This window comes from Triturus cristatus, chromosome 9 (genome assembly GCF_964204655.1).
Source record: "Triturus cristatus chromosome 9, aTriCri1.1, whole genome shotgun sequence".
NCBI classification, from domain to species: Eukaryota; Metazoa; Chordata; class Amphibia; order Caudata; family Salamandridae; genus Triturus; species Triturus cristatus.
The window spans coordinates 1123920280-1123939432 of NC_140592.1; positions in this window are offsets into that span (position 1 = coordinate 1123920280).

Below are 19153 nucleotides of genomic sequence, written 5' to 3' on the forward strand. Positions count from 1 at the left end.
GGTTGCTCTCGGGGGCACTGGCTTGGCAGAGCACAAGGCTCTATAGTGGATCCACCCAACCTACCAGGGGCCTTGATGAATCACAGAGCACTGAGTTGCTCAAAGCACTCTCATCCCCTTGCACTAACTGTTCCTGAGAACACTCCTCCAGTACAAGCACTCACCATGCACTATAAGGGATAAGAAAGCAAAAGCGCTCCCCACATGCTTCTCTTTAAGGCAACCTCACATCCTAGATGAAGTGCTCTCCCCATGCGTACTGCAGGTGACTGGTGAGGTTGAACTCAGAGTCCCTTACACCACTTGTGGTCAGTCACCGGTCCCAGGAGAACAACTGGGGGCCCAAGTGCAGAGAACAAGCAGCAGGCTAGCACAACAAGGACTTTGCAGCAAAGTGGCAAAACTTCTTGCATCCCAGCAGGCCACAGATCAGCACAACAAGCAAGTCAGTCCAATGATGGTTTTTCCTGGCAGAATAATGGTTCCTTCTGCAATGTGCAGCAGCGTGTGGTTACAAGTCCTTGCAGTGTATAAAATCATGGGGTCAGAGACCCTGTACTTATATTCAAAATGTCTTTGATGTGAAGGGAACTTCAAAAGAAACCTTAGAAGTGCACAACACCCCCTTTCAACCTAGTTCTGGCTGCAGACGTACAGTAGGGGTAAGCAAGCTCTTTGTGTGAGGTCAGTACACATACTATATAAATGTAAGTGTGCCCCTCCACCCTCTCTCCCATTCCCGGAAGGCCTTTCAGTATGCAGATGAAGGCAGAGATGAAGGCAGAGGGAACCCTATGATACTCAACTTTCCCTGTGTGATGACTGTCTGGAAAGAATGCACAAAGCATACCTGTCACTCTACCCTAGATGTGGATAGGAGTCAGGCTGTAAAGCACAAAGAGGTATACGCACAAACAAATGCCCACATTATAAAAGTGGCTTTTCTACAATAGTAATGAAAAATCCACCTACACCAAAAAGCAGGATTTATCAGCACAATTCTAAACATACCAAGCATCTTCTTTCAAATCAGAAATGACCACTTAAAGTCTTTTAGGGGAATTCCCAATCATAGCGTAAGGGAGGAGTAGACCTCACAGCAGTGAGAAACCAAACAGTCTGTTTGTCACTACCAGGGCATGGCACACAATAAAGGCACAGGGTGCTGTGTAGATAAAAGGTAGGACATGTGCCCAAAAGAGGGACAGAAAAACAGGAGGAGGAAGACAAACAGTTTGGAGAAGACAATGCAAAAGGGGGCAGGTCCAACATATTCTGTTTACCAGCTTGCTACCAAAACCCTCCCAACTAATGAAAGACAAGTGATGGGGTTCTCTGACTCGGCCATCACTCTCGGTAGGATGCCATCGGAGCATTTGGTTGAACTGGAGCAGTGCTGATGTCAGCAGTTCAGATTGTAGGAAGTGGCTGCACAATGAAGACACAAAGGAGTCTATTGGAAGAGGCATCTAGACAGCTAGGGCTGAAGATGAGTGCATGCACCATGGAGGCATCAAAGTGAAGGTGGCTCTATAGTGACATGTGATGCTGCCATGGTATAAATGGGCTGGTGGCTTGGGAAGCAAAAGAATAGAGCACTGAACTGCACTGGTGAGCAGTACAGGACAGTAAGGAACCAGCTCTCAGAAAGGCACAGCTATAAGGACTGAGGTGAGCGTATTGAGTGTGATGAGAGCACTAACAAAGGCTACATTTGAGTTTGCTTCTTGCATGTCACTTTCAGTTTCTAGCTTAAGCAACAAAACTAATGACTAAAATAAGAGCAGCTCATAAGATTTCATTGAGAAAGTTGAATCATTGATTGTTTACCACTCATACAAAACAAAAACTGACTATCAGTTACCACTGTATATAGAGGCCACAGTGTAGTCTGATATTCTGTAAGGAAGGTGTTTGCTGAGAGAATTAAATTATACTCCTGGCTACAGTTTGCTGTATCTGAGTACCTGACTACATAACAACTCGATTAAGTGACTACTGAAAATGCATTCTATCTGACTGCTAGGAATCCCATCCTGGCTCTGGTAAGGCCGAATGTTGACATCTTCATCAGGCAAAGGTGCCAAATGTATCAAGTGATTGACTTTGCTTGCTCGTGAATTTTGAATGTCTCTCGCTCTGAGCTTTGACGCCAAATGTTAACAGCTTCATCGGGACCTCATTCAATGGCTATCCGGGCTTGTGGAGCCCTTCTCACTCAGAGTCTACTGCCTTTCCCCACTGAGGATTTTTGACTTGCATTTCAGAGTCCAAAGGTAAAAATTTCTACTGGGTCAAACCTGGTCTCCTTCAGTCAGCCTAAAATTTCATCTAGGTACCTGTCAAGCACAACCAGATAACCAAGACTGAAACTTAACGCTTCTTGTGCTACTTTGTTTAAAATATAAAACAATCACAACTCTGGTTCTGCTACTGGTCTTGTTGTTTTGATATAATTTTGTTTCTTTAAATTGTTCCCTTTTTTTTAAATTGGATCTGGATTTTTATTGTGTTGTGTTTTCCACTATATTCCTCTACATATTTTCTTAAATTAGGTCTGTCTGCTCTGTGTCATAGCTATCAGGGTATGAGTTCAGGTTTAAATTACTGAAATCTTTTACCAGACCTAACAGAAATAGTTATATTTTCACTTGTAATCGACTACCATCCACCCCAACTAATAATACACTGTCTCTGAGCCCTGGGATTGAAGGTCCCCTCTTTCCAAGGTTTTACTTTTGCACTTATCTATAAACGGACAGGGGCACCTTGCCCTTTCAAGTTTATGAAGTTCTTGGACACCATTTTACTGCACACACAGGTCATCATGCCAAAAGGTCCGAGTGATTGTTTCTACTCTTGGAACAGCTTTTCACACCTCTTCAAGGTAAAAGCACTGGCAGAGTGGGCCGTAGGCTGAGGCTAATTAGATCACTGGAGCCTACTAGAATGTCAGACAGGCATAGTCTAAAGGTCTAAAAGTTACGGGGAATACTTCTTAAGAAGTCACACAGTGCAGCAAGTCACCTTGCTGCACCGCATGACAGGGGAAGGGCATTAATGCACCATATTTAACATAACATGGCACATTCCTGCCTTTTCTCAGTGCTGGTGCACAATGTGCTGTCTAGCGCCAAGACAGGCACCCATGCACTATGGTGCAAGGGTGCCTGTAGTGCAGACAGGATTGTTTTTTTTGCAGGAAGGGACAACTTCCTGCACAAAACCACCCCTGAGGCATCTCCTCTTTATATGAGTGCTGCAGAAAACATCAGACATAGAAAGAGGTAAAAACGATGAGAAAAACAGATATTTCTCCTCATTATGCCTCCCCTTGCGATGTGCAGCAGTTTTGGTGCATTCCTAGGTCTACCACTTATAGTAAATCTGGGAATGCTTCAAGATCCATGGGTTTTGTATGGGAACAACAATGCACTATCCATGGAATGCCTACCTATGGCAGAGTAACACAATGCAGTGATTTGCACTATGTTGTTTTACTCTGAATTTATCATGGCACTCGGGGCCACGCCAGGTTGCCTTGCGTGGCCGGATAAATCACATCTTCAGGATTGCGCTGCTTTTGCAACCCGTTGAGTGGTGCTAACGCAGCACAACCCTTTGAGAAATATGGCCCTACATTTTTTCTATATTTATTAAACATTCAACTTAATCATTGTGTTAGATTTTAAAATATTAAAAACATTGGCTGAATGGATTTAATAACTTATTCCAAGTAATCAAAAAATAGCATTTTAATTTGACTTTAGTTTTTCTCACAGAAAGAATACAGCCCTTTAGAAGTGAAATAACTTTGGGCAGATACCCACTGCAGGAAAAGGCCAACCATAAGTTCTTACATGCTGTACTTTTACATTCAAGTCAGTCTACAGTGGAGGCAACAAGGTCTAAATAGGGGTTGAATTACTCAATTTTTAAAAGTGGGGTTCTTTTTAATGAAGATTAGCTATTTTGACAAGTCCACCTGCAAGTTTAAAAGCTGCAGCAATCAGGCTACACATAAAGGTCTGAAGGCAGGTTATTCCTCATTGGCCTAGTCAAAGGCACAACATGTGCTGAACTCCAAGGGTAAGATTTAACTTCCATGCTACTGGTGTATTTCCTGCACCATTTAAAAATCCACTAGACACATTCAGTCCATGGTGCTTCTCACTTCACCATCAGAATTTCCTGCCTCAAAATTCCTTAGTTCTGCTGAAGGAATATATTCAGTCATGTTATATGGGCCCTGCTGGTAAAATATTGTCATGTATATGTTTTTATGGATTTCAAAGGTATCCGCAAATGGCACATTCACTATGTTTCCAGCCTTTGTGAACCTTTGCCGTTCCTGGACAAAGCAATTATCCTCTAGGAGGACAATCTAGGACTATTTTTGGCAAGTTGAACTCCAGTGATAAACACATGATCCCGCACGTCGCAGAAAAGAATAGATCCCTTGCTTATTATGGCACAAAATATCTGGTGTTCATATATTCTAAATAAGTAATCCAGCAGCAAATTAATGTGCAACTATGTGAATGTAAAGCTGTATCAGTGTGGACTAAAATTCAAGTCATGCTTTCCCCTGAAAGTCAGTGTTCCTGAGGCGGGAATAAGTTAGTTTTGGAAGCCTTCAAAAGGCATTGGACTGAATAAATGGTTAGTGGAAACAATGTGCTGGCAGCAGTGAAGCCATTGGAGGGTGCGATCAATTCACACACTTGCAGAAAGGTCAAGGGTGAATTCAATATGGATTTATTGGCAGCTAGTTCTCAGGCCAGAGATTTGATTACGGAGGTGGGATAGATTCTTGTGAAAACTAGAACTACCTATTCATGGCCCATTTCTCATGATAAAAAATAATGAAACTGTGACTCAAATATGAATTTACCTTGAAAAAACAAAGACAAGAGGTGTTTGGCAAAACAGGACCATTGGTTTAGTGAGGACTGACTCTGTGGTGTAGTTTCCACCCTACAGTAGAAACTGCACATTTGTGGACAGCATATCCTTTGGTATTGTGCTAGACTGACTCCATGCACCCCCTCATGATATGTCGTCCTATAGACCAGCTGGCTCAAAATTCCACCATAAGCACCCCCTAACCCTAAGTGGGAAGCAAATGGTTCTGGCAACCACTGAACATGACAACCCTGTTCCCCTAGGAATCGTGGTAACAGATCTAAAACCCTTTTGCTCAGTTGCTTGTGCTCTCTTTCTGACTGAGAAATATACAAGCAATACACAGTGGGATTTTTTCAATATTTATTGAGCCAATGTGATTCTTGTGTAAAATAAATTTGCAGCAATGAGCAATAGCCAGAAGCAAATGAAAGTTATTAGAAGTACTAGGACAGTGAACAGAATGAAAAGTTCCACCATTGTGCTAAAACAATGTGTATATGCAGGCATATAAAACAATATAGAAATCTGGCGTACTCCTACTATTTGTCCCTTAACCTAACTGTCTAGGGCATGTGTGTGTGTCCTGCAAAGAACCACCCATACTGGATGATCCGTCCCCTGTTACCTGAAGGGAAAGAATATAGGTCTCCGTTATGGTCATGAGCTAAACACCCCTTGTAGAGATATCAGCAAGCTGCTGGGCCAAAGCATCAGCATGTAGGGACCTCGGAAATGACAGCAAAGTGCTCCTCTATCAACACCCGGAAATAGATGTTTATTTATAACAAAAAGCATGCTTGCCTTGGGCCGAGATCTTGATCAGGCTGCCATTGTTTGTGTGTTATAGATAGCTACGTCGCCATGTGCACGATAACATTCACATTTGCACAATGTATATATAAACCTTGTACATGGTGTCAAGGCAGCATGAAAGTGTTTTTGCAAATTGAAAAAAAAGCAAGTATAGTTTCAGAGAAACTAATCCAGACTGTTACAGATGCAAATGTGTGTCAGATTTCATTGTGTAAAAGTTAAGGCAACTTTAAGAAAGACCTTCTTAAATGTAAAATGGCAGGGCCCGATTCACAGAACTAACTTAAGACAAAATCCTAAATGTACTACTTTTGGTATTCACAGAATGCACTTACTACTTTTGGTATTCACAGAATGGATTCACGACTACTAACTTTACGTCCGCACTCAGGCTGGAGATTCCGTCCCGGAGGTGGGACTTCCGGCCTGGAGGTGGGGATTCCGGCCCGGAGGTGGGGATTCCGGCTGGTGGCATAGATTTAGCCATGGCTGAAATCTCCACCTCCGGGCCGGAATCCCCACCTCCATGCCGGAAGTCCCACCTCCGGGCTGGAAGTCCCACCTCCGGGCCGGAATCTCAGCCCCGAGTGCGGACGTAAAGTTAGTAGTCGTAAATCCATCCTGTGAATACCAAAAGTAGTAAGTGCATTCTGTGAATACCAAAAGTAGTAAGTTTAGGATTTTGTCTTAAGTTATTCTGTGAATCAGGACCGCAGTGTTTCCCTACAGGCCTAAATGGAACACATGACATCTCAATGTACATTCATTTTGAATGTATTTTTATAATATGTCTCTTGAGTGGAATGTGGGCCTTGTCGTGAGGCCATAAATTACTCCCACCTGATGACAAATGCAGGTGGGTCTTGACTTTGCAGGGACACAATGAGGGCCAGTGGGTAATGTGTCCAGATGTACTGTATGGGGAGCGCGTGATCCCTGCATGTGTAGCATGTGCCGTGTCCTGATTGGCTGAGTGTTCCCAACTTCATGTGGCATCTAACTTTATGTTTTTTTGGGAAAGCGGGCCACTCCTGCCATGTGTGAGTTATTGGAGCCAATCTTCCAGGACCATTGTGGTGTTGCTGTCTGTTAGAAATGGGGTCTCTAGTTGGCAAGGGCTTGCACCTTTGTCCAAATAGGCACCCTTCTTCCTAGTCAGGATAAGGGAGTTACACTCCTAAAATAACCCCTGCTCACCCCCTTGGTAGCTTGGCACGAACATTCAGGCTTATCTTAGAGGCAGTGTGTAAAGCATTTGCACATGAACAACAGTAATACAGTGTAAGCACTACTAAAGGACACCACACCAGTTTAGAAAAATGTCCAATATTTTTATATACTTAAGACAAGACCACAAGCGATAAAATTCCACAATACAGCACTTAAAAATCTTCAGTTATCAATATAAATTTGAAAAACAGTTCCTTGATGTCGATAGCTCTGTCCGGGGCTATCACGGTGGCGTGAGCAAACAAATCCAAACAGTTGTGGCTGACCACGGTGTCGTGGGCCAGCTACGGTGTCAGGAAGACCCGTAAACAGTACCTTTTAGAAGTCCAGGGCGTCGGCGACCTCTCATTGAGCTTCCATAAGCACAGCGTCCGCAGGCGTTGGTTCGGGAGGTCGGTGCAGGAGTCGTCGGGGCCCTCGAAGTCACATGCATTGCAGATCGAAATCCTATTTGTTGAAGTCAGGCGCGCTGGCGTCGGCAGGCATCAGGTGCTGCAGTGCGGAGTGCAGCAGTGCGGTGTGCGCTGCCCTCAGTTTGCGGTGCGAGCAGCGGCTCGGGGGCGACGTCAGATGGCGTCATCGGTGAGATCAGTGTCGCGGTGCGAAGTGAATGTGGTGCTTGTTGCGGTGCTGGCAGGTCACGGTGCAAGCAGCGTCATCATCATTGCTGAAGCACTGTCGTTGGCTGACGAACTGGAGTCGATGGCACCGGCGTCAGTAGGCCAAGGCTGCAGTGTGGTATGAGGGCGTTGCATCGTGTCACTTTACGAGCAGTGCCCTTGAACCACAGTGCAAGCAGCAGCATCGATTCCGGCATGGAGCGGCGGCATCGGGGATACCAAGGCGTCGCCGTGAAGCGAGGCAGTGTGGAATGCGGTGCCCACAGGTCGCAGTGCGAGCAGCGGGTCGGTGGCGGAGTCAGCTGGCGGTGTCAGTGAAACCAGGGTCACGGTACGGCATTGCGGCGGTGGCCTCTGCGGTGCCGTCAGGACACGGAGTCGGCAGCGGGGTTGTAGACATCATCAAGTTGTTTTTCTTCTGTTGCAGCACACAATACACAGTTGTGAGTGCTGAGGGCAGAAGAGCTTGAAGTCTTTGCTGTTCCTAAGACTTCTTGAACAGGGGGCAAGCTCTTCCTCAAGCCCATGGAGAAACTCACAAAAGTAGATTTCAGAAAGTTCAGTCCAGTCCTTTCACTGCCCAAGTCAGAGGCAGCCAATGCAGGCCAACACAGCAAAGCACACAGCAAAGTGGTAGTTCCGCCTCACAGCTTCTCCAGCTCTTCTTCTTGGCAGTCTTATTGATCCAAAAGAATTCAAAAGTTCTGGGGTTTGGGCCCCAATATTTATACCACCAAATTCTTTGTTCTCTGAAGGCAGAGAGTGTCTGTACCTAGTCCAACCAGTTCTGGGTGCATTCTGCCAGTGCACAACTTCTTCCTTTGTCAGTGTGAGCCAGGGTCATCAGACGCACCACAGGAGGTGGAGCCAGCATTGGGGAAGGCAGGCACAGCCCTATTCAGGTCGAGGTGCTACTCCTCCCACCACTCCCAATGCAGATAGGTCTATTCAGCCTAGTGCTGGCTCACCCTGCCTCCTGGAGCCACCACAGCCCCTGTCATTCACAAACCAGACATGCAATAGACAACCTAGCAGCGGTAGGCTGGATGGTTAGGCAAGAAAATACCTACTTTCTAAAAGTGGTATTTTCAAACACAGAATATTAAAACCAACTTCACTAAAAGATGTATTTTATCATTCTGAGTTCAGGCATACAAAATTCTTTTTTTCACCATGTTCCCTGGGCCAGTTAGGATTATCAGATGTTATAATCAAACTTCCCAGTCTGGCCTATGGGAACAGGTAGCCTTGCAATAGTAAAAAACGAAATTGGCTGTAATTCACTATCAGGACATGCCACACACACGAGGGCATGTCCTACCTTTCACATACAAAGCACCCTCCCACAGGGGTACCTTGGGCCTACCTTAGGGGGGCAGACTAACATGTAGAAAAGGGAAGGTTTAGGGACTGGCAAGTGGGTGCACTTGCCAAGTCGACATGGTAGTCCCAGACTACTACTGCAGTGGTAGGCCAAAGTTACACTTTACGGGCAGGTTGCAGGGGTGGCACAATCCAGTGCTGCAGCCATCAACAACATTTGATTTAAGGGCCCTGGCACACGCATAGTGCACTTTACTGGGGACGGACACATAAATCAAATAGGCCAATCATGGAAACACCAATCCATAGCACATTTTACTACAGGAGCTCTTGCAAAGTGCGCAGAAACACTACGCCAGCAAAAACAGAGTCAAAACTGGGAGGTCAGAAAGCAAAAACTCAGGGAAAATACGCCAAAAGATGCCAAGTCTAACACTGTCTAACTGTGTGACTAATCTAGGTTTTTCCTGTTCGTGCATTTCTCCTGCTGGATACGTGCCACCCCGCCTGTGATCTGTCAATCAGTAGCCCCAGGCCTACCTGACCACGTTTTTCTAACTCGTGGTTGATGGAGAGGTCATATCTGGGGATTTTACTAACAGTGATTCGATTTAGTTTTTGGACATACATTTATCATTGCGTACATCAATATTAACAAAGTTATGAAAGGAATGCTGAGCCCCTAGTGGTCTCTTGGGTTTGCATTTCAGTCCATCAGTTTTTAGAACAGTGCTGCTCTACAGACCAACCATAAGCAAAGAAGTGTGGGTCATGGTCTAAGAGGAACAGCCCAGCCCAACCTGCCCAGTCAGGTCGCCTCCAGACAGTGATACATCAGTTTTGATCTACTTAGGCCTCTCCAAAGAGGTAAAGCTTAGGTCCTGTAGAATGGTGAGCTCATGAAAAGGCCTGATCCATACTAAATTAAGTGATATAATCCTATAGAGTCACCTAGGACAGAAACGTCTCACACATATGAATTTAGGCAAATATTTTTGGGTTCCCTAGCATTACTTAAATGAGACAACAATCTAGCCTACAGTACTGAGGGGAATAAAAGTGGGTCAAATATTTGCATAAAAATACCCTTGGAATATGAGGTTCCTTCTTGAAATACTATGGAAAGCTATATATGTGTAACCAGTCTAAGACCAAAACACCATATGTAAGCTTTAAAAAGGCCCAGGTGGCATATTTACAAATAAAAGTCGGAGTAAAGTGCAACAACAAATTTGGCAAAAATAAGGTGCACCCCTGTGTTTTCCATAGTGCTGGCGCTAAAAAAGCTGCCTAGTGCCAGTGCAGGCACCCTGCCACCATGTTGCAAGGGTTCCTGTGCTGCAGGGGCAATTGTTTATGTGCAGGAAAGAACACCTTCCTGCACATAAACAATCAATAATGGCGATTTTCTCTTTTTATGTGTACTGCAGAATGCAGCACACATAGAAAGAGCAAAAAAGTATTGCCATTCTAAGACTAGGTATTCCATGGCGTTAGTTTTTGGTAGTGCCTCAGCCTTGTAAATCTGGGGCAGCGTCAAAAAGCAATGGGTGTTGCGGTGGAATGCCCACTGCAACACCCATTGCACACCCCTTTGCCATAGAGGCCTGCATCAGAAAGGGGCATATTTACAGGATGGCGTTAAGCCACATTAAGTGTCTTAGCCCCACCTTGTCAATATGGGGAATGGCGTCAGGCCACCGGAGCATCAAAAAAAGTGACACTTTGGTGGCAATAGGGGCTTGTGCATATGCCCCTCAGTTTCCTTGCATGTTAGATACGTATAAATGCAAATAGTGTCATGAATTTCCAGCCTGTGTTCCAGCAGGGCTCTGAAAACCGTGGAATCGGGTGAATGCTTTATTGGCAGAACTCTGCTAAGTGATGACTTGGACGGATATCAAAGAAACATTGTAATGGAGCCAAAAGAGGGCAAATAAATGGGTGCCTTTTAGTTGCTTGTGTAAAAGAAAAAGGAGCAAAGAGAATTCGCAGTGTGCTCATTAGCAATATATGAACTGCATATAAACCATTTTAACTGTGTAATATAAATATAATACATACTATATGTATACAAATCCGCCTCTAATGTTCTTATTTCAGGCGATCTGTGACAGCTCTAGTCACCTCAAAAAAGGAAATGACGCAGCTGCTCCACTGGTTATTACAGATGTGACATCATAATGGCTGATGCCAGAGCAGCAGCCAAGGTGAAAGGTAGCTCACAGAGAATAATTACAGCTGCAGTCTGAACAAAGCAAAGAAAACTGGAACTGTGTTTTTATTCTTTTGATCTTTTGTCTCTAAGGAACCTTGATGAGCAGGAAGGAGATATTTATGGTTTTTTGACCAGAAATGATAAGTACTGAAAAAATATCTCTGGATTTATCTAAAAATTCAATCTCCATCATTTTTAAAATCTGATTTAGATTAAACTAATTCAATTTTCTTTTTGGATCAAAAACTGACTGTTTTGATGTGATTATTTTCACATTAAATTCTGCTTTTCGTGTTTAAGTCTGTAACTATTCTATCTCTTACATATAATAACAAGATGTCAATGATGTAAACGGTTAGAGGACAGGATGATGGTGTGATCATGTATTGTAAGAAACAACATTAAGAAAAATACCCTCTGTCTTACATTTTAAGGGTAATGGTAGTCCCTCTGCAGTACTATGACCTTATAAAGGAACTTAAATTCAGCTCAGTCCCTCAATATGGTCCCAGAATGCCTCATTCACTTGCAATACGCCTATTATGTATGGTAAGGGGTACTTTATGCCATATATAAAAAGGAAATTCTAATCCATGAATGACTCTTTATTAAAAAATGTAAGATGCATCATTGTATGCACTTTTTTGTTCTACTGATACAGTTGTAAAGGTGAAAGACTGTTCAACCGTGCTATCTCTGCAATTTCCCTTTGGCGCTGAACATTCCCATGTCGTTTTGCTCTTTGGAAACCTTATGTTATCCAGTGGGACCCTTTAAACTGCAAATTGGTGCTACTCACAATCACTTTTTATTAGAGAGATGATCTAAAATTGGTCTTTTTAACTTGGCACTTTTAGGGTATATACAATCTTTCAACGCTTCTGTATATGGCCTGGATGTTTGCCCAATGTTTTTAGTATTTTTGGGATCATACCTTAACCTAGGAGAGATGGCTACTGTCCCCCCTTTGTAAACAAAATTCAGGGTCATGACTGATGAGGTGCCTATGTTTTTATTGATTTTGTCATGTGCATTTGTGATGTTTTCAATGTTCACTGACCACTGTCATCATAACACGTGTATGTATTGAACGCTTTGAGAACAGTACTGTTGACCTTGTCTTTAGGGTTATCTGTAGCTTTTTGAGAAGATGTATTGCAAAATTAATATTGGTTGGAAAATGGAAGACTGCTGCTGACCACAGAGAATACCTATATCCCCCACTTCATTTGTGTATGATTGTTCTTTGTTTCTAGTGCTGAGAAGAGAAGGGGCATGCAGGTCCTAAAAAAATACACAAAATAATCCTGCCTATAATGCAGGCATCGTTGCACCATGGTGCAATGGTGCCGATGTTGGCGCTAGGAAGCCACAAGTGCGCCAGCGCAGGGAGAGCGCTGAGGAGCAGCCTATCTTAGTAGATATGGAGCTGATCCACTCTCTTCCATTCGCGCGCCGCAGTACATTAACTTGCTGCGCTGCACTGCGTGAATTCTTAATAAATGTGCCCACAGATGTCCATGCCTGAGAAAGGGCTGTTGCAAAACATATCCAGCCACCATACCCAGGCAAAGACCCTGGTTGTTCCTTTATGATGTTTTCAAAGTGGGACTGTAGAATCCTTTGTGTGGACAAATATCCATGTATCCTGCAGTGTGTACTTAAGGGACAGCCATAGGCGGAAGGGGTAGGGGGGCAGGGGGACTGGCTGCAGGTAACCACACTGGTTGGTATTCAGAAACTTTTTCAACATATTTTTAAATTGTTAGTTTTCAGTAGACTGCAACGCTTGCAACTATAGTGTCCCCCTGTTTTTCCTAAATCCTTTTCATTAAATGTGTAGATTTTTACTTACGTTTAGTGTGAACATTGGCAATGGCTTTCCAAATTCTTTAGCTTCATTAAGAACTACACTTAAGTGCTGTCTACTGTCTCTGAATAGATAGCTTTTCGTGCAAGTTAGGCATCAAAAGCAGTACTAAGGGGCAGATTTACAAGAAACTAACGCAGCGCAGTGCCGCTAATCATTTTGCTGCGCCGCGCTGACTTAGTTTCGAAGCACAGGGATGCGACATATTTACAACAATATGTTGCATCTCTGTGCTTCCCCCCAGGCTGATGCACAAACTGCTGCCATGCACCGGCGCAGGGGGTGCCTGCATCGTGGAGATATTGTTTTTGTGCAGGAACGCGCACCTTCCTGCACAAAAGCAATCAATTGAGGTGATTTCCTCTTCCAATGTGTGCTGTAGAATGCAACACGCATTGAAAGAGGAAAAAAACGAGGAGAAATTAAAACATTTCTCCTCGTTGCACCTCGCTAAGCCACACCTAGGGTGGCATCGCATTCTGACGCATCTCCAGATTTATGATTTCTCGTAAATCTGGAAATGCATCAGTGGACATGGGTGTTGTGTGGGAACACTCACAGCAACACCCCTGTCACGCTCCTAACACGCAACATGTTTGCGTGAACAGGGGCGATATTTACAAGCACAGGTTAAGTCATGCAGGGTGACTTTACCTGTTCTTGTTAAAATCACTTGGCAGACTGCGCCGCCGGTGCATCCCGCAACATGATGCACAGGTGGTGCAAGGGGCTTGTAAATCTGCCCCAAAATGTGTACCTCATTGAAGTCAGTTTACCTCTGTGTTTGCATTTGGCAATTGATTATTCACTTTTGTTCTTATCGTTTGTTTGTAGTTTGTTCGCTTAAAGCATTTCCATTCATGTCTTAGCTTAGTTCTTTTCCTTTCTATATGGCTTTTCTGTTCAATCTTTTTCATTTTCACATTAACATTTTAAATACGAAGCTAATCTCTCTCTAGTCACGCTCTTACCAGTGGCTTACTATTGTCGATATAGACTTCCTAATAATTAGAGTGAAGCGCCTACCATCACATTATAGGGAACCGAATTGGTTCCTGAAAACACGAGGGGAAATATTTGAGTCACACCCGTATGTTTGATTCTACTAATCTTATTTTAATTAAGTTACTGACGTTTTCTCTGCCGCTTCCACTAGAAGATGCAAATCATGTTATGATCTGGTCATTGAGTGAGTGTTTGTGTATGTTATCCTTGTGTCCACCAAGTACTGCACTGTATGTGCAATTGAGGATACTAAAAGTGCTGCAAAACATCAGAGATGATGTAGGGAAACATTAGTATTTCAGTTGGATTTATGCAGAAGGAGCATGTTATGCGTTAAGCAAAGGGTAATGAACTTGAATATTTATTTCATTAAAGGTACATAAAAAGGGAAATACTTTCATATTGCTATGCATGGATGAATTTTATGGAAACATTATAAAATACCCAAGTAAAGACATTATGGGATGATTTTAATATGTGTTGTTAATGATGTCTATTTAAGGCAATAATTGCTTCTCTAATGTGCTTTTAATGAGAAAAATATAAAATAGTTTCATTATGTGTTTTTACGATTAAATCATCAAGACATGTACCATAAATCAGACATCATTATTAACAGAAAAGCTACATTAATTAAAAAGCCCCAAGGCTCCTCCCTGGTCAGAATCTAGTTTTCCGAACTTTAATACTTCTGCTGGAGCAAGAGAGATGCGCAATACCTCTGTTTAATATTTCACCAACAGTCTAGTATTGACATCTACATAAAGAATAATTTCACCAATTCTACACGTTCATGAAATGCATTTTATATTCCATTCATATCGTAAAAATGATATACCGAAGCTCAAATCATGTATCAGAATGTTTGTTAAAAAAAATAATGAAATCTCTGACAACTGTGCAGGGCACACGCCCATTGGTCTTCTGGTGTCTCAACTCATTAAAGGGTAAATCTTACAAAAACTGACAGAATCACAAACTGACTCTTGAGAATATCAGAGACACAGTTTCTGTTAATTGTTGTTTATTTTTTTATTCCAATGATTACTACTGGGAAATTGCAAAATATTCTTCTTAGGGGTATTTACACTTCAATTGGGCTTTTATAGCTCAGCGAGCCAACTTGGCGGATGCGCTCTAACGAGCTTGTGTAATGTGCTCACATTATATGATGCAGTTCTTGATATATGAGACTTCCCATAGCTTGAACCTGCTCTGAACGTCTTCCCAGCAAAGAAGACCTTAGTACCCCTCAAATAAGCTGAATTCTGGCCTTTGACGGCAAACTCTATCTAGTACAGAGAGTGAATGACTTGCAGGCTGTAAACACTGACATTAAAGACCAGCACAAAATCACACCCAGACTACAAATCTAAGTGCATACATTGGTGGCACCAGACATGAGCTGATGTGGGCAAGTAGGCTGGGTGGTTTGTGCATAATTGACAAGAATGCTGCTTCCACCCCTGGGGTGGAAGAGAGAGTGGGGAGGCCTGGTGGTGGAACGAAAACTAAGACAGCTGAGATGAGAGCAGATGGCCCTTGAACCTGGGGAACGAGACAGAAGCATGCTGCGGTGATTTACTAGGGACATGGAGACTGCTGACTGAAACGCAATCAGAGATGAGAGATAGGACCTCTGGTGCCTGCGGGTAACCTATGATAGCATTAGGGGCAGAGACTCATTGAGACCACGACAGATGGCACTGATGCCAGTACATATGCAGAGTGGGTAATGAACGGATCCCTAGAGCTGATCAGCGTAGTAAACCTTCCGCCTGCCTATTGCTGCATGGTTATTGTCAATGATGGGGTTGGGGTGATAGTACTTCCAGGGTAGAAATATGAAGACAGCAGGACATTGTGAGGTGGTAGAAGTTTGAGAGGATATTCAATTTTGTTATATGGCGTTCACAGTACACATACACAGATAGTTGGCGCACTTTTACACCCATCAACATTGGATGAATGGCACATATACTATATTGGAATTTTAATGCCCTAAATATATAAGATCAAGAGAGGAGTATAATTGTATTACTTTAAGAGATACTCACCAATGGTGCTAATGCTGCAGGAGATGCATGTTGTTAGAAATTGGGTTGTGGTTTGACTTGGGCTTGAGCCTTAGTCAAGCAGCAATCACACTCCTAGTCAGAATAAGAAGCAGACAAAGCCTTAATTAACCTGTGTTCACCCTCTAGTAGCTTGGCACAAAGCAGTCAGGCTTAACTTGGAGGCAATGTGTAAAGTATTTGTGCAACAATTCAAATAGTAAGCCAGTGAAAACACTACGAAAAGTGATTCCACACCAGGTTAGAAACACTAGAGCTTAATGTAATAAGTACAGAAAGACCAAAACAACAGAAATCCAATAAGTAGAACTTGATATATTGAATTTAAAAGCTTATTGGCAAATATAGCACCTAGAAGCAAAATACGATATTTGGGTATCTGGTCGCGCCGGACTGGGACAAATTAAAAGGTTCAGGCTGACTCCGATGGAGCATGGGCCTGCCAGTTAGGCCTGCAGAATCAAAGCTCTTAATCCTGGTTGCGGAGCACTTGCGTTGATCCGCGTCGAAGATGCATCGCGCAGTCAAGGCGAGGCATCTGTTCTGAGATGCAGCGAGGCTCTGGTGGGAGGTCCTATTGCATCATCATCAAGGATCCTGTCAACGGGGCTTGTGAAGTGAAGTCTGATGTGGAGGATACGAGGCGCAGCAGAGGTGATGCATTAGTTCCGATGAGCGCTGAAGCTGCAATTAGGAGATCTGTTGTCTTTGTCGAAGCTGCCGTTGACGAGGGATGTGAGGAGCTTTTGCTGGGTAGAGTATCGTGCAGCAGCAGTTCCAAAGATGATACGTCAGTCCTAGATGCAGGAAACTGTGACGATGTGCGTGTTTTGTGACAGGTTCAATCCACATAACACAGATGATGCATTGATTCTGCTTGAAGATGCATTTCTCAGCCCTGGAGATGCGTTGGTTCTGCTCTGTGATGTGTACCTCAGCAGAGGATGCATCTATTCTTCTGAAGATGCACCTTAGGCCCACTTGCAATGATCCAGGGTTGGGATGGCACTACTTGGCAGGCCAGACTCACAGATGGAAAACTCTAGGTGAAGAAGCAGGGTGGTTAGAAGTCTTTTATGTCCCTGAGACTTCATATCACGAAGCCAGCCAGCTAGCCCTTAGATTCAATATTTATTTATGTATTTATTCAGTGTTTTATATAGCATGAACATGACCCAAATGGGTTTCAAGCGCTTCACAATTCTATGCATTATAATTCCGACATATAGTTTGACGAGTCCTTTAAACAAACTACCAAGCATAGACATCCACTTTTAAATGGAAAGCATTTGTACTTACAACTAATACGTCCTAAAAATTACTAGAAATCACCTTGCATTACGATACTATGTGTCCTAAACATTACAACATGTGACATTTTAGAAATCTATGTCCGTAGAATACCTTGTATCAGTTCAATTCAGTTCAGAAATACTTTATTCCGCAAGTAAAAACCATAAAAGTAAACAATAAAAACACCTTAAAACTTTAAAATACAGTTGAAACATTGAGAGTGAATACACTTGTCCAGAACGAGGGCTATCAAGCACATATTTCGATAGTGCTCCATGATCCTGGTTTTGAGTGCCCTGATTGTGCTCCCTATGTAGATTTTGTTGCAGGGGCAAATTATTATGTAGATTACATGTGTGGATGTACAGGTGATCCAATCTGTGATGCGGATGGTGATGTTCGGGTCATGTCTGTATTCCATTTGTTTGTTTGCTCGCAATTTGCAAGCGTTGCAATCATGGCAGATGAAGAAGCCACCCGGTCTGGTCAAGAAATTGGTCTTCATTTTGGTCCTTTTATCCTTAAATTCCGATTTACACAGAATTTGTTTAAGATTCTTGGCTCTCCTAAAACCCATTTGAGGAAATTCCTCCATCGTATTGGTTAGGGATGGGTTAAAAGTCAGGAGATGCCAGTGTCTTTTTAGAATCTTTCTGATAGAGTGATGTCCATTGTGATAGTCTGTTAGAAACCTGATTGTGTTCGGTTTCACGTTTTTTGTGACATCTTTCGGTTCAAGTAAATCCTCCCTCGAAAGTTTTTCACAGTCCTTGAAAGTTTTTTCAAGGAGTTGTTTGAGGTATCCTCGGTTCAGTAATCTCTGTGTTAAAAGCTCTGAGCTTTCTTTGTAGGTATCTAGTTTGCTACAATTTCTTCTCATGCGCTGAAATTCTCCTTTTGGGATGTTCCCAATAGTTTTCTGTGGGTGACAGCTGTTTGCCCGAAGTATTGAATTTGCCGAGGTCGGTTTGCGGAAAGTTTTGGCTTGTAATTTGTTGTCTTCAACATATATGGTGATGTCCAGGAAATCTATTTGCTCGGATGAGATGTTGCTTGTGGTTTGTATATTCCATCTATTTGTGTTAATTTTGTGTAGGAATTCTTTGAGTCTGGGTCCTGAACCCTGCCAGATGCATAAAATGTCATCGATATCGCGGCCCCAGTAGGTTATATGGGCGGTATATTCGGCAAAAACATCATCCCATAACCAGTATTTTTCAACAAGTCCCATAAGGATACAGGCATATGGGGGAGCGAATTTGGCTCCCATAGCGCTGCCCTGAATTTGTAGGTAGTATTTGGAATTAAATGTGAACACATTGTTTGTTATGCAAAAGTGAAGCATCTCCAGCGTCATCTCATTGGATTCTAGGAGGTGAACTGATTTGGTAGCTAGTGATTTCTGTACTGCTTCCATTCCATCCTCATGACGAATTGAGGTGTAGAGACTGACCACATCAATTGTGGTCAGTAGGCAATCGTCATTCCATGGGATATTGTTCAATTTTAAGAGGATGTCCTTTGTGTCTCGGATATATAAGGGTAGGCCCTTCATGAGTGGTTGTAACTGAAAGTCAATGTATTCACCCAGTTTCGAGCAAATGGAGTTGATGCCGGCAATAATCGGTCTCCCTGGTGGATTGGTTTTGCTTTTGTGAATTTTGGGTAGGAGATAGAGTGTTGGCATTGTTGGATGTTCTACCATATAATTCCTCTCGTTCCACCCGGGTTAGTAGATTTTTCGTATACCATGTGTCTAATTTCTTTTTTAGGGTTTCTTGAATTTTGGTCGTAGGGT